Source organism: Columba livia, chromosome 18 (assembly GCF_036013475.1).
Source record: "Columba livia isolate bColLiv1 breed racing homer chromosome 18, bColLiv1.pat.W.v2, whole genome shotgun sequence".
Lineage (NCBI taxonomy): Eukaryota > Metazoa > Chordata > Aves > Columbiformes > Columbidae > Columba > Columba livia.
In genome coordinates, this window is record NC_088619.1 from 2,686,727 (window position 1) to 2,702,251 (window position 15,525).

Here is a 15,525-nt window from a genome sequence, read left to right on the forward strand (position 1 = left end):
TGCCCTGAGCTCTGCAAGTGGGAGCCCTCTGTGCACAGGGACCCCCTGTCCCCGGGGCGGCCGTGCCAGCACCCCCAGCCACCTCCAGCCCCAGGAACCCCGAGCGAGCGGAAACCACAGCTCTGCAAATACCAGAAAAAGTCAGAGAGCACAGGTGTGAAATAACATGAATAAATGTATTTACGGAGAATAACACAAGAGTAAACCTCTTTACAGAACAAAACCCAAACTACAACAAACTATATACAGAAAGAACCCCAAATACAATGAACTATATACAGAAAAAAAAACCAAACAGCAACAAACGAAACACTACGAACACGCTACAATGAACAAACTGCAAAACTCCCTCTCTAATAGTCTACCCCACCCCACCAAGTCCATCTTCAACTTCCACGTCCAGATCTTCTCCAACTAGCCATCCACCTCCATAGGTTCTCCTAGATCTTGATCAACCTCCATTTCCTCGTCGAGCTCTGCGTCTACCTCCATTTCCTCCACCCACTCATCCACTTCCATCTCGTCTTCATCCTTCCAATCCGGGTCCATCCTCTGTCTCTTCCCTTTCAGAAGGCAGCGCCGTGCGCAGCGTGGTGTAGCCTAAGGCAAAAGCCAAGCGGAATTGCGTTGGTCCTGCCCTGGGCAGCCCAGCAGAGCTGTAGGATGGGGGTCTCAGCAGCCCTGAGCCCTTTCACTGCCCATGGAGAGCTGTGGGGTGATGGGTCCCCTGGGCACGTCCCCAGCAGGAGCTGCCTAGAGTTTGGGCAGCTCCTGGGCCACCAGCACCCACGGGCCAGCACCTGTAGCTTGATGGTCCTTTCCTTGCCGCGCTTTGGCATCTCGCCTTGCAATTAGTTCTTGCAGATCTGTGGGAACAGAGAGGGCAGGTGTGAGCAGCCATGTCCCTGCACCATCGGGGGTCCCAGGCACAGAGCCCGGCCCCACGCCTCCCTCGGAGCCCAGTAGCTCCTTAGCCTGTGCTGGTGGTTATTTTGGCTGCGCGTTGCTCCCCGGGCAGGGCTGGGCTGCCCTGGCTCCAGCCTGGAAAGGGGCAGAGGAGGCACGGGCTCAGGCTGCGGGCAGCAGCAGCTGCTCCCGCCGAGCATCCCTCCAGCACGAGCCCGGGGTGCCCTGGGCTCCCCTGGGGACGTGTCCTCCGGGCAGGGGTGCTGGATTTCAGCAGGGGAAGAGCAGCCCAGAAGGGCTTCTCCCAGCCCGTGGCCTTGCAGGGGTGGGTGGAGAGGCCAAGCTGAGCTCCTGGTCCCCGAGCCCCCCAGAGTGGTTCCCCACCCCACGCCATCCCCGCGCTGCCTGCTCCAGCCTGGCTGGGCAGTGGGGGTGCCCAAAGCCGTGGAGCGGGACCATACCTGGAGTAGTAGTGTTCTCCTTGTCGAAAACACAGCGAGGGAAGAACGGAGGGACGAAGGCGCTGGGTGTCGGTGAGAAGGGCTGGGTTGAGTGGCTGGGGCACTGGGAACGGGAGAGAAGGGCTGGACTGGGAGCAGGGCAAGCAGGAGCAACTGGAGAAGGGGAGAGCGGAAAGGCTGTGGCGGGTTCTGGAGAGGGTCGCTGTGTTGTGGTCGTTGCCGGGCACCAGCGCTGCAGATGGAACACGGGCCGTGCCATCACACCTGGGTTGCGTGGGCACCCTGGTGTGGGCTGCGCAGCAGGGATGGGGGTGACCCCCTCAATGGTGGTTATGGATGCACCAACCTGCCTTTTCCCCAGTTTCAGAATGCCAACCACTTCTGGTTCCATGCTGTCTTGAGCGGTTCTTGCCAACCGTCCCGTCATGGCCGGCAGCCACCCTCACCCCTCAGAAAGGTTTTTCTGCACTTGGTTCCTGCGGTAGCTGAAGTTGACCTCCATGTTGATGGCCATCCCTTTGCAGGCTCTGATCTCGCTCTGCCCCTGTACAGCACAGCCACTCTTCCACGTGGGCACGAATGGCAGCGCAAGGCGGAACCTGGCTAGAATCCAGGAAGACTCTCAAGCCCTGGGGCTGCCAGTGAATTCAAGTGGTGCCCGAGAATATAAGGCTGCTGTTAGAGGATGTAGGAAGGCAGCTAGGATAGCCAAGGCCTCCTTAGAATTACAGCTGGCGAGAGGGGTCAAGGACAGCAAAAAGAACTTTTACAAATACATAGCTGATAAAACTAATACCAGAGGCAATGTAGGCCCACTAATGACGGGGTGGGTGCCCTGGTGGCAGAAGATACAGAGAAGGCAGAATTCCTGAATGCGTTCTTTGTCTCTGCCTACTCTGCCGGAAGCTGTCCTGGGGAGCCCTGTACCCCTGAGACCCCGGATGAAGCCAGGTCAATGGAGGAGTTTGCTTTAGTCGATGAGGACTGGGTTAGGGAGCAATTAAATAGTCTGGACATCTATAAATCCATGGGTCCAGATGGGATCCATCCGCGGGTGCTGAGCGAGCTGGCTGAAGTCATTGCTGGACCGCTCTCCATCATCTTTGCCAAGTCTTGGGAAACGGGGGAGGTGCCCGAGGATTGGAGGAAAGCAAATGTCACTCCGGTCTTCAAAAAGGGCAAGAAGGAGGACCCGGGTAATTATAGACCGGTCAGCCTCACCTCTGTCCCTGGGAAAGAAATGGAACAGCTTCTCCTTGGTGCCATCTCAAGACATACCAAGGATAAGAGGGTTATTAGGGGCAGTCAGCATGGCTTTACCAAGGGTAAGTCATGCTTGACCAACCTCATGGCCTTTTATGAGAATGTAACAAGGTGGGTGGATGATGGCAGAGCGGTGGATGTGGTCTACCTTGACTTCAGTAAAGCCTTTGACACAGTCTCCCACAGCATCCTCACAGCTAAGTTGAGGAAGTGTGGTCTAGACAATAGAGTAGTGAGGTGGGTTGCAAACTGGCTTAAGGAGAGAAGCCAGCGAGTGGCAGTCAATGGTGCGGAGTCTAGTTGGAGGCCAGTATCTAGTGGAGTGCCTCAGGGGTCAGTGCTGGGGCCAATATTATTCAATATATTCATTAACGATTTAGACGAGGGAATAGAGTGTACTATCAGCAAGTTTGCTGATGACACTAAGCTGGGAGGTGTGGCTGACACACCAGAAGGCTGTGCTGCCATCCAGCGGGACCTGGACAGGCTGGAGAGTTGGGCGGGGAATAACCTGATGAAATTTAACAAGGGAAAGTGTAGAGTCCTGCATCTGGGCAGGAACAACCCCAGGTTCCAGTATAGGTTGGGAAATTACATATTAGAGAGCAGTGTAGGGGAAAGGGACCTGGGGGTCCTGGTGGACAACAGGATGTCCATGAGCCAGCACTGTGCCCTAGTGGCCAGGAAGGCCAATGGCATCCTGGGGTGTATTAGAAGGGGGGTGGCTAGTAGATCGAGAGAGGTCCTCCTTCCCCTCTACTCCGCCCTTGTGAGACCACATCTGGAATATTGTGTCCAGTTCTGGGCCCCTCAGTTCCAGAAGGACAGGGAACTGCTGGAGAGGGTCCAGCGTAGGGCAACGAAGATGATTAAGGGAGTGGAGCACCTCCCTTATGAAGAAAGGCTGAGGGAGCTGGGGCTCTTTAGTTTGGAGAAGAGGAGACTAAGGGGGGACCTCATTAATGTTTATAAATATATAAAGGGTGAGTGCCATGAGGATGGAGCCAGGCTCTTCTCGGTGGCCAACAATGATAGGACAAGGGGTAATGGGATCAAGCTGGAACACAAGAGGTTCCGCTTAAATTTGAGAAAAAACTTCTTCTCAGTAAGGGTGACAGAGCACTGGAACAGGCTGCCCAGGGAGGTTGTGGAGTCTCCTTCTCTGGAGACATTCAAAACCCGCCTGGACATGTTCCTGTGCGACCTCACCTAGGCGTTCCTGCTCCAGCAGGAGGATTGGACTAGATGATCTTTTGAGGTCCCTTCCAATCCCAAACATACTGTGATACTGTGATACTGTGAAAGGGGGCAGCCAGAAATGTAGAATGCATCTTAACTGTGGGCTTGGTGGCTGGTGCCGTCCTAAAGGCTGTTGGCTTTTCTGCCAGTGGGACGTTGGTGATGACTAGAAGCAGCTGGGGAGGGATGGGATCCACCTGTCTAGGAGAGCCGAGGGAATGTTTGGCAGCAGGCTGGGCAGCTTGGTGAGGTGGGCTTTCAACTGAAGGGCTTGGGGACAGTGTCCCAAGTGGCAACGCTCACGCCACCACATCCAACTGGGGAAGAGAAGCCAGGCCAAGCAGAGCAGCGACAAGAGCTCCTGAGCTGCCTCCCGAGATGAGAAGCAGCAGGCCAAGCACCTCCAGGGTGTGTATGGAAAGTATCTGAGGTGGAATTCACTGCTAGTTTTTTCTCTTCCGTAGCGTTTTGGGGCCATCCTCCTCTTGGAAAAAGCTGAAAAGCTGAATTTCAAAAGGAGAGAAATTGGGCTTTTTCTTTCTGAGCTCTGCAGAAACTCAGCAAGTTGAAGGCTGCAATAGGAACTTGCAGCACAGAGACGTCGGCTGTGTCCCTTCCCGCTGTAGAAAGAACAGACTGCTTCACCAGCCTCGCGTGAAGAATTTTCTCCTGCTATCCAATCTGAACGTCCCCTGGCGCAACGCGAGGCCATTTCCTCTTGTGCTGTCTCTTGCTCCTTGGGGAGAAGTTCTTTACCCAGTGCAGAGTCCAGCCCTGCAGGCCAGGAGCTGCCGGCTTCTCCGGGAGAACGCTGTGGGTTACGGTGTCAAAGGCTTTACTCAAGTTTAATGACACAACATCCACAGCCTTTCCCTCATCTCCTGGGTGGGTCACCTTGTTGTAGAAGGACATCAGGTTGGTGAAGTGGGACCTGCCTTTTCTAAACCCATATGGAGTGGGCCTGATCGCATGGTTTTCTTGCATGTGCTGTGTGATATCACTCAGGAAGTTGTGCTCCAGGACCTTCCCTGGCACTGAGACCAGAGTGACAGGTCCCCAGATCCTCCTTCCAGCCTTTCTTGTAGATGGGCATCACGTTAGCCAAATCCCCGTGAAGTGGGATCTCCCCAGTTAGCCAGGATTGCTGATGGATAATGCAAAGTGGCTTAGTGATCACCTTGGCCAGCTCCCTCAGCACCCTTGGGTGCATCCCATCTGACCCCATAGACTTGTGGGTGTGCAAGTGGTGTAGCAGGTCGTTAACCGTTTCCCCTTGGGTTCTTGGTTCTTCGTTCTGCAGCCCCAGCCTTTCTCCTGTCTCAGGGGGCTGGGGACCTGGAGCACAACCGCTCTGACTCTGAAAGACTGAGGCAAAGAAGACATTTAGTACCTCGGCCTTTCCCAGGTTATCAATTCTCCTTTGATTCCCTAGTTGCAGCCGCATCTCTCTATTCAGCCAGGTCGGAACGTCGTCCCCGCCGGCTCGTCTTTAGGCAGACGGGGACAGCCTGCTCCTGCGCCTCTAAGATTCCCTTCTTGAAGAGAGACCAGTTTTCCTGGGCTGCTTTGTCCTTCAGGACTGCTTCCCAAGGGACTCTGCCCAGCAGCCTCCTGAACAGGTCCAAGTCTGCCCTGGGGAAGTGCAAGGTGGCAGTTCTGCTGAGCACCCTACTAACTTCTCCGAGAATGGAATGCTCAATCCTTTCATGGTCACTATGCCCAAGGCAACCTCCCCGTTGCCCACGAGTCCTTCTGGATTGCTTATGATGGGATATATGCAGGGCTTGCTCATGTCAGAGCTCACTTGTTGCTGGTGACAGCTTTGCTGTTGGGGACACCGCTTCCCAGCAGCCCACGAACTGACCCCACTGGTGTCCAGTGCCCTGGTCCAGCTCTGGGTCCTCAGCACAGGACACACATGGACCTGCTGGAGAGGGGCCAGAGGAGCCACAGGAATGACCTGAGGCTGGAACAGCTCTGCTGGAGGACAGGCTGAGAGAGCTGGGGGGTTCAGCTGGAGAAGAGAAGCTCCGGGGAGACCTTAGTGTGGCCTTTCTGGACTTAAAAGGGGCCATAAGAAGGATGGGGATAGACTTTTAGCAGGACCTGTTGTTACAGGACAAGGGGTGATGGTTTAAACTAAAGGAGGGAGATTCAAGCTGGACATGAGGAAGGAATTGTTGGCCCTGAGGGTGGTGAGAGCCTGGCCCAGGTTGGCCAGAGAGGTGGTGGATGAACCATCCCTGGAGACATCCCAGGCCAGGCTGGACGGGGCTCTGAGCACCCTGAGCTGCTGAACATGTCCCTGCTCATGGCAGGGGGACACTGGGGGAGTTTTGAAGGTGTTTTCCAACCCAAACTATTTGATGATTCTATGATTTTTCCAAAATGGCCACCAGAGGGTAAGTTGTGATCTGGACACAACGTGGGCTATGGTGGCTGGAGAGTAGCACTGCCAAGTCCAGAAGTGGAATAGCATGGGGCGTACACTCTGTTGCGGTGCCAGAAAGTGGCTGGCAGTCCCATTGTTCTTGTGATTCTTCTTGTGAGGATGTTATGAAGGAGTAAAAAAGTAAGTAATGGTATGAGGAGGAGCACTATCTTCTACAGAAGACAGACAGATCCACAAATGCTACTTCTTTTTGTATTCCAGAGCATATAGTTTCCTTTAATACATGGATACATGTGGACTTCAGTGTTATTCCCAAGGAGCGTGTCCCATGTTGGTAACCATCCAATAGACCTGCTTTCCTATGACTGGCCATTACACTGAAAGAAGAGGAATATATAAAGACAAGGAAAGGCTGTATGTGTGTCCTTGAGCATGCTGACTTTCTGGGGCATCCCAGTAAGGCATTAGGGATCTAAATGACTCAGGGATCTCGATGTCTACCTTGCTTCCCATTGTATGAGTTGGGGAATAATGTCTCATTTGGGCAAATGAAATACAAAAGACAACTTGTGACCAAGTGAAAATTTCCACTTCTAGTTAGATAAACTGAACCTTCAAAGTTTATTTAAGTAGAAAAAACAATCAACTGAACAGGTTTAATATAAAGACTCAGAAAATGTCATGTACCAGGAAGATTTGTTGAAAGTACATTTAAAGTCAATTCAGGTAAACATACCAGGTAATTTCTAGAAGTACTGTATATATCTATGCAAATATAGATATGATATTGATATGATGAGTTTGTTGTCCATCTTGACTGGTATGTTGTTGTTCATAGTACATATTTTCACATTATATATGCAGATATGAATTTATCAAAACCATAAGTATGGCTGGAGTCTTTTACAGAAATTTATCTGTCAAGAAAAGTGCCACACATTTATTGTGTCAGTTTCTAAACGTGTGTTGTACCAGCTGATTCATCTGCATGGTTTATGTAAATTCTGCTGTTTGCATGGGCTGATCAATCAAGGCATCATCATGCAAACGTCTTCATGAGTTCTCATAATTCTGGTTTCGTCAAACAATATATGAAATGTAAATGTAAGCCTGTCTTGGTAGCTGAAAGGTTAGAAACTATGCAAAAGACAACCCGCAAAATTTGTGCATTTGATTAACTTATAAGTTCTTTGCTCTTTGTGGATAGAAGAGTGTTTGCGTTCTCTGTTCCTGTGCTTCTGTCAGGACTCCTCAGTTCCTTGCATTTAGTGTGGAGTGCAACACCACACCTGTTCATAGCACTACATAGCTTTGATCCTACTACAGTTACCCAGTATCTTTTCAATTGGATGATCTTGAAGAGAGAATTTTCTTAGTACAAGTGGCCGGTGAAGTACACCTGCCTGTGTAAATCCCCAAACTGCTGCTTGATAAGTTGCTGTATCTGCAGCTGTGTGACACTGTCAGGACAGATGGACATTTTGGTCTAAACTAGTGTAGCTGTTCTCATGTTTCATACCCAGCCCCCTTTTCCTAGGCCTTTAAGCAGATATGTATTTGTTCCTCATACCATCCACCTTTCAGACTTTTTATCACTGCATCTTAATAGGTTATTGTATTGCTGTTATTGGGATACATCAGGAAGAATGAAAAGGGAAGAATGGTAACTTGCTTCTAGTTTAAACAGCTTCTGAAAATATCATTTTTTGTGGCTCTAGCCCTCATGTAGGATTCTTCCATTACATGTTCAGTGACACAAAGTTGCCTGGCCTTTAGGCTCATAAGTTTGAACTGTATCCTGGTCTCTGACAACCACAAAGGTACTCTATCATATACATTATTAGTGTTCATTATGGGATAAAGCCTGTCGCCTGTGCTTTAAATCGTTTATTTGCAAAATTGTGTTGGACTGATTCTGGAGAGAAGGAGGAAAAAGAGACGCCATCCAGAAGACACAGAACTGCAACACGACTCACTGCAATGTAATACCATGGTAACCCTACCGTTTCACTTGGTGGTGTCTTATTGAAAGCTTTTTGGCATACTGTCCCATGTTCCATGAGCAAAAGTGTGAGAATTCCTCCATGACCCTTCTCAGATTAGACAAACTGAGTTTTAGGCTCAAATGATCAGTGGCAGCAGAATAAATGCATACTCATGGAAAGATGTATCTTCAAGTACGTTTTTGAACTCAGCAAGGGTTCCTGCATTTAATAGAAACAAACATACTGAGCTTTGAAAACGTGTACTAAAAGTTCATCTTCTCAGCCTGACTTTAGATGGCAATCTTCTCTGTTGAAAGGTGAAAGGTAATTTATGTGAAAGCAAAAGAAACTGAACTTGTCAAAAGTGTATGACATTGCTACGCTGATTTTCTGTGTCACTGCGTGTGGGTTTGACGCTGCACCAAGGCCAGATAGAATTCATGATAATCTTTGAGACATTCCTTTCTAAAAATACATTTGCAAGCTTTTTTCACAGCTGTCAACTAGCCCACATCTTGAAGAGCTTCTGTTGTAATACAGGAATATGGGCATTGAAGATGTCTTTCAGCTAACTACTGAAAATGGCTGATGATATATATTGTGTATTTTCACATATTTTGGGGAAAAGTTGATGTCTATCCTAAATCTCTTGTTCTATCTTTTTTTCAGCAATTGTAAAGGCAGCAATCCATACTCTGTGCACTTTACTGGCAAGAATTATTATCCTGTGGACTGTGAGGCTATTTCACATTAAATGACAGGTCTTCTGCTTCCTTCTCCTTCCTGAGGCAACCAAACAAGAAAGCAATTCATTACCGGGCCATCATTTGTACCTTAGCATTGTGAAGGCAATTCTGACAGCAAGAGCAGAAGTAAAGGCAGGAACAATTGAAATGAGACAGTTTGCTCCCACTTCGAGTTGGTCTCACACCTGTATTGTCTCCTTGTACAAGAGCAAATTATATTGTTTATTTGGAACGTTATCTAGTAGCAACAGAGAAAAAAAGCGTGTTGGGGAAAAAACCAGCTTGGCTTCCCTGTCACAATCATTCAGCTAATAAAATGATGATGATTGTACATTCTGCCTGTTGCCAAATAGACAAAATGAATAGTAACAAGTGGCCGAGACCAGATGGGATTTAGACAAGATTTCCAAAAAGCCACAGCAATGAAACAGCTGAACTATTGGCTTGATATGTGAGTTCTTACTAAAACTGCTTTGCTTTTGGAAACCTGGAAGCTGTCTAGTAGAATGCAATTCTTTAAAAAGTGCTTCAGGGAACAGTGGCCCAGTAAACCTGGAGCCTGCACTGGGAAAAACATTATTAGCAGAAGCTGATAATGAGTAGAATTTGTGGACACACTGGTGAATGTAACATGCTGAGAAAAATAATGTTTGTAAAGGGAACTGATATTCCCCAAACGCAGTGGAGAATCAAAAATAGGTGGATAGGTGGGAGAACCAGCTGGTATTGCCCTGATGGATATCTAAAAGCCATGTGAGAAGATATATCACCTTTCTTAAAGAAGCTAAGTGTCTGTATGTGTTGTTATATGAGATAGTTCTGAGAAGTGATCCTGGACAAGGACAGGCTGATAAACATTGCTGCAGACATACGAGTGTCCCTGGGATGGTCTGAGTGTCCAAAGAGCTTGATCTGAAGCAAATACCAGGAGCAGCTTGGGAGAAAGTTCACTCCAGCAGCTCTATTTATATATATATTGCATTAGAGCTCAGCACAGCCCTGCAGTACCACCTCAAGGGCCTTGTGTCCTCACACTCCTTATGTAACCTCACACCCTTCCTAAGTGATGTCCCATATGTCCTCACTGTCATTCTCTGCACATCCTGCCAGCGGGTTATGAAACAGCTATCAATATTTTAAGTCATCAATGTACTGAGTAATGATTACCAGGTTGTCAGAAGGATCTTGCCTAGTGCACTTTTTGTGAAGTATCTTCTACGTCTGGGACATCAACCATGTTCAAAGCAAGTAGTAAAGACATAGGAAAAGTGAACTGGCACAGTCAGGATCGCTCTTCTCTGTTGCCCTCTCATTGCCCAGAGCTGCCTCACCTTTCTCCGGTGCTCCTGGCAGCAGTCGGCTCAGAGCTGTACAGTCGCCTGGGCTGGTCCCAGGGCTCTGCTCTTCTGGTGGCCACTCAGCACTACCCGGCCAGTCGTCGAGTCCAAAGCTGCTCTCCGAGGCATCTTTGTGGATCTAAGCTGAATCCAGCTCTCTAAAGCACTGCTACTCTCCTTGCTATGAAAGTATCTGGGAAGATGGATATAGGAAACAGTGGAACTGTCAAATGTGCTGTAATTCTCTAGTTTTTTAAACAGGCAAAACTCTGTATTGTCCTTTTATTCCATATTTAACAGGGAAGACCCTGCACCAACTCTGCTTATCTCCCTCCCCCTTCTTCCCAGCTGAAGCCATTTGAGGGAACTCCTGGATGCCCTTGTGGCAGCAATTCAGCCAGCCCGGGATTTTAGAGGAAGATGTAACATGCTGGAGGTGATGGGTTGAGAACAGTGAGGCTGCCACAACTCCGTGGCCTCAGGTGCAGCTGGTACCGAGCCTGCAGGTGTGGTCCCAGCAGGTACATGCACATAAAGCACATGTACATGCCCCACGGGCAATCGCACAGTGGCACTCCATACATTATTGATTGTGCATACTTGCACTATCCCCATATTTGCAGCACTTGCAGCTACAAGTTTTATTTCAAAGAAAGTATTAAAAAGGCAGGGCATAGAGACAAAGGAGGTAGGGAAAGGGCAAAAAGCACAAAATCCTTAACAGGAAGGTGAGGCTGAAATTTGCAGCTTTCATCCTTCCCAAAGGCTCATAGTGTTACTGTATGAAGTGGAGCCCTGTTACCAGAAATCATAAAATTAGGAATTCTTCTGTACGTTGAGGTCACTCATTTGCAATTGTCAATACCTCTTTGTAAGTCAACTTCCAACAAGTGGTTTGCAGAGAACCTGGCCTTAGCCTTCCGATCTCTACCTGCTTCGTGGTCAGTTTGAAACTTAGTTCATGGTGGCAGTTTTTCAAAATAAACAAACTCTACTTGCAAAGCCAATTTACACACCAGTCTTCTCATCCACAATATTCTGTATGTATTTCTCAGTCCATCACCCTGATTAGCCCAGGAGTTTCTCTCACAATATTTCAAAAGTTTGTTAAATGATTCTAACAGATAGAACACATTTGCAAAAGGATCAGTTCCCTTCCCATGTTGCAAATATTTAATCTGCTATTTTGGGAATACTCACAGCCCATCTGGCTCTTGCTGACTACACCAGATGTTAAATGCGCTGCGCTGGATCCGATAGCCTGAGGCGAGGCTGCTGCAGCTCTGTGCCTCCAGGTCCATGCTCCCCGGTCCATGCCCCCTGTAGCAGGTTCAGGATGTATTCCCAGGAGGCACAAACACACACAGAGCAGAAGTATATGCACCATGTATGCATTCAATGCATAAATACATCTATAGATATATTAAGCTGTATATACATATGTACTTATATACATATCTGTGTGACTGGTCCTACAGATCACAAACACTCAAGAGTGCTTACACAAACACAAGCAGCACCAGCAGCCTTATCCTTCCCCCCGCTTTCTAGCCGTCCAGGATGGGGCTCTACTAGTGAACATATAAATACATATGTACAAGGCACATCCCTCCAGCAGCTGGTCTGGCCAGTAGATGCCCCTGGATCATGTGTCCCCAGTTGCTGACACCCAGACATACGGACCCCTGATGCTGCAGACACACTCCAGTTGCCGGTACAGACTGTCCCTCACCCATGCACAGCTGACCAGGACTCCCCTTGTCCCATAGCTGATCCCCTGCCGTGCTCTTGTCCCTCAAGACAAAAGTGCTCTCGCAGCCAGGGCTGGTCCCTTGCTCCCAGGACATCTCACCTGCTCACCAGCTGGTCTGGCTTGATCTTCACTAGCAGTCACACGCTCCAGTGCAATCCAGACTCAATCCAGTTGTTTCATCATGGGCACACGGGCCCTCCACCCCACAGTCTGACTCCTGGTGCTGCACTCACACCCCATACACAGCAACTAGAGAACCCTCCTTACCCAGGATAGAGCTAGAAAGGAGTTAAATAAGACAGGACAGACTGATGATCAGACACAGGACGTGGCCAGATAAGTGTACTAACCAGACACTACATGCCATTGAACCTTTTTATCTCCTTACCCCTCTATTTTCCTACATTTGTTCACCTAAACCCTCCTATTCCACACCTTTGCTTTCACCCTTAAACATTCCGTCACTAGCCTTGTGCAACCCTGACTGCTCTTCTGCATCCCACGATGTGCCCCACACTCCCAGCAGCAACTGGAGTTATTATTATATTATTCTCAGTGGAATAATATTTGCTGCTGCTGCCTTTGGGCCTACAAACCCCTCATAGCTCAGCTGCCCTGTTAGGTTGATTTAATAGACCCATCAACCTTGATTTCTGTAATGGACTGCTAAAAATCCCAAAGTTTTGAGGGCTTTTGCAATCCAGGGTTTCATCCTGTGCATACACTGCGAAGTAGACAGGAAAGGGCCTGTGTAAAAGCAAAATGCTGTCTCTACACCGGAAAGCAGGCAAAGCTATTTTCAAATAAGGTAGCTACTCTCTATAAAGTCTGTATCTGTGGCAGTAACTGTTGAGCCTACAATCTAGAAGTCCCCATGCTCTGTGAAAGTAAAAGATGATCTGCTTGAGCCAGAGGCAGGAAAAAATAATTACAGAAAGCAGGAACCAGGGGCCCCAAAGTCTGAACAGTTCTTTGGCAGGTGAGGAGATTTCTGAGCAAAGACACTTTCTGCTGCTTCTGTTTCTGTAGCGTACACGAAAACAGAGTTATCTGTGCAGTGTGAAGGCTGCATGCTGATTTGCCATCTTTTTTCTTTCCTCCGAAAGGAACCTGGTAGCAATGCTTTTGGCGGGTGGCAATCAATCCCACAGACTTAATTTCTCAGGTGTCTGACATTTGACTATGGGAATGGGTTTGGAGAGATGGTGACACTGGACTAGGGGTGCAGTCGGGGGAAGCTGTCCTGTGAAGGTGTGAAATGCTTATCCAAGCCTTGAAATCGTTTGCCAAAAATAGTGACTACTTTTGACCTTGATTACATGTCAGTGATGAAACAGTAACGTACATCTTTACGTTACTAGATTGCTGCTGAAAAAAAATAGCTTTGGAAACTTTATGTGTGTGTGTTTATGTGTATATGTGGTTTCTTCATTTGGCTTCTTCTGAGTGATCCAGCCTGCTGGATGCCACCTGGCATTGAGACAGCACTCTCTGAGACCCATCTTTCAGCTTTTGTACATCTCACAGGTCAGAATAAACAATATTGCAGTTCTCAGAGCTGAACATCATCCTAAATAGTTTACCGGTCGTTCACAACCCTCCTGTTTCCTCTTAAAATAAAATATAGTTATTAAGCTTCCTAACCATGGAAAGATTAGGAAAAGACAGAATTATGACTGGTGTTCAGTGTACTGCAGTCACTTCTGACTGTGTAGTAGGTTATACAACCTTTAGCTGCTTTGTACAGGTCTGATTCTTAATTTAAGACACATGAAAGACAGCATTCAGTGACTGAGAGCTACGGAGTAATTTCCCCCTTTGTTTCTGTTTAATGAGTAGTATTCAAACCCACACTGAAGGTGGAAATGCTAAATTCCTCATTGGCTTTCCAAGTTTATAAGATACATGTGTGAAACATTACATATTACTGTATTTACTGTATGCAATTTATGCATACATATATATCTCTGTGTGTAGGTATACATACACATAGATGTATGTACATATCTGTTGACGATTTCACATAGATTCCACGATCATCTACTGATGATTTCCCAAAGATCCAAAGGCCTAATTTTCTGTGATTTGATGATCGCCTGCTGATCAATGTCGACACATAAAATGGGTAATTTATAAAACTCAGGAAAGAGAAATTTTCATCATAGATTAACCTGTGTGTGTGTGATCTGATTTTAGAACTGTTTTGTCTGTCTATTTGTCTGTTAGAGTGTCCATGTGTTTGAATTTACCCTTTTGTGTGTGTGTGTGTTTTAGTTAAGAAAATCCTGCTGTAAGTTTAGTGTGAACCTTACCATTTACCAATCTTTAATAAGTTGCTATTTTGATTTATTATAACAAATTTGATTGAATCAGTTTGTTAAACTGGCTGATGATTAAGTGCAGTTAGTAATTACGCAACCTTTGTAATAGACCACAAGGTATTAATATATCCTAAATTGCTGTTAAATCAAAGCCGTGTAAAAATTCCATCTGCGACATACCAATTGAAAAAGGAGTTGAACAGGCCCATGAGACACCAGTGCTGATCAGTCTATCAAATCACAGAATCATTTCAGTTGGAAGAGACCCGCAGGATCATCAAGTCCCACCATAATCTAACTCTGACACTAAACCATGTCCCTAAGAACCTTGTCTAAAGGTCTTTTGAACACTTCCATGGACAGTGGCTCCACCACTTCCCTGGGCAGCCTGTTCCAATGCCTGACACCCCTTTCCATGAAGAATTTTTTTCCTAATATCCAATCTGAACCTCCCCTGGTGCAACTTGAGGCCATTTTCTCTTGACATCCTTTTCCCAGAGGAGTATTTTCTCTAATATCCCGTTTTAACGTTTTTCAGTGTAGATAATAATAATTGCAGGCATAGCAGTACATCTTCAGCAGGAATGGTTCATTTGGCTTTTCCAATTGTCTTATTTCCAGGCCGAATATGATACAATCCTAAGAAGGTCTCAGTGGTTCAAATCCCTTCACACTACGAAAGGACAAATGCTCCAAGTATTAGATTGTAACAGGGAAAGTGACACCTATTTCCTCTTGTTTTCTAAGAGGTGACCATGGATTCTCTGATCTGTGCTGATATGTATAGTAAATGAAAACACACATTTCAAGTGAGGCCATGCTATGCAAAGCTATGTGGATTACCCAAATGGCTGCCTGACCAGCATGGAAGATTCAGGGAGCTTTCGGGAGCAGAATATGGACAATAAACGATTATATGATGTAGCTGGTTGTTCTGCGCTTGCAACATTGGTTTGCACATCACTTTCCTGAATGAAAGTTAAAAGCAGATCTCATTTTAGGTTTAGGTGCCCACTAAACTATGTTTGAAAGAAGCTTGAAGGACTGAAGAGGTTTAGCCTGAAAAAGATCTTGCAAATAAGACACATGATTTAATAGAATTGTCAGTTATTGGGCTGGATT

The 15,525-nt window shown here is 47.2% G+C and overlaps 1 long non-coding RNA gene across 2 annotated transcripts in view; it reads left to right on the top strand.

The window, feature by feature from the left end:
* The window catches only part of LOC110356623 (uncharacterized), a 132,780-nt gene that overhangs the window by 107,067 nt on the left and 10,188 nt on the right, over positions 1–15,525 (top strand). The window lies entirely within an intron of this gene.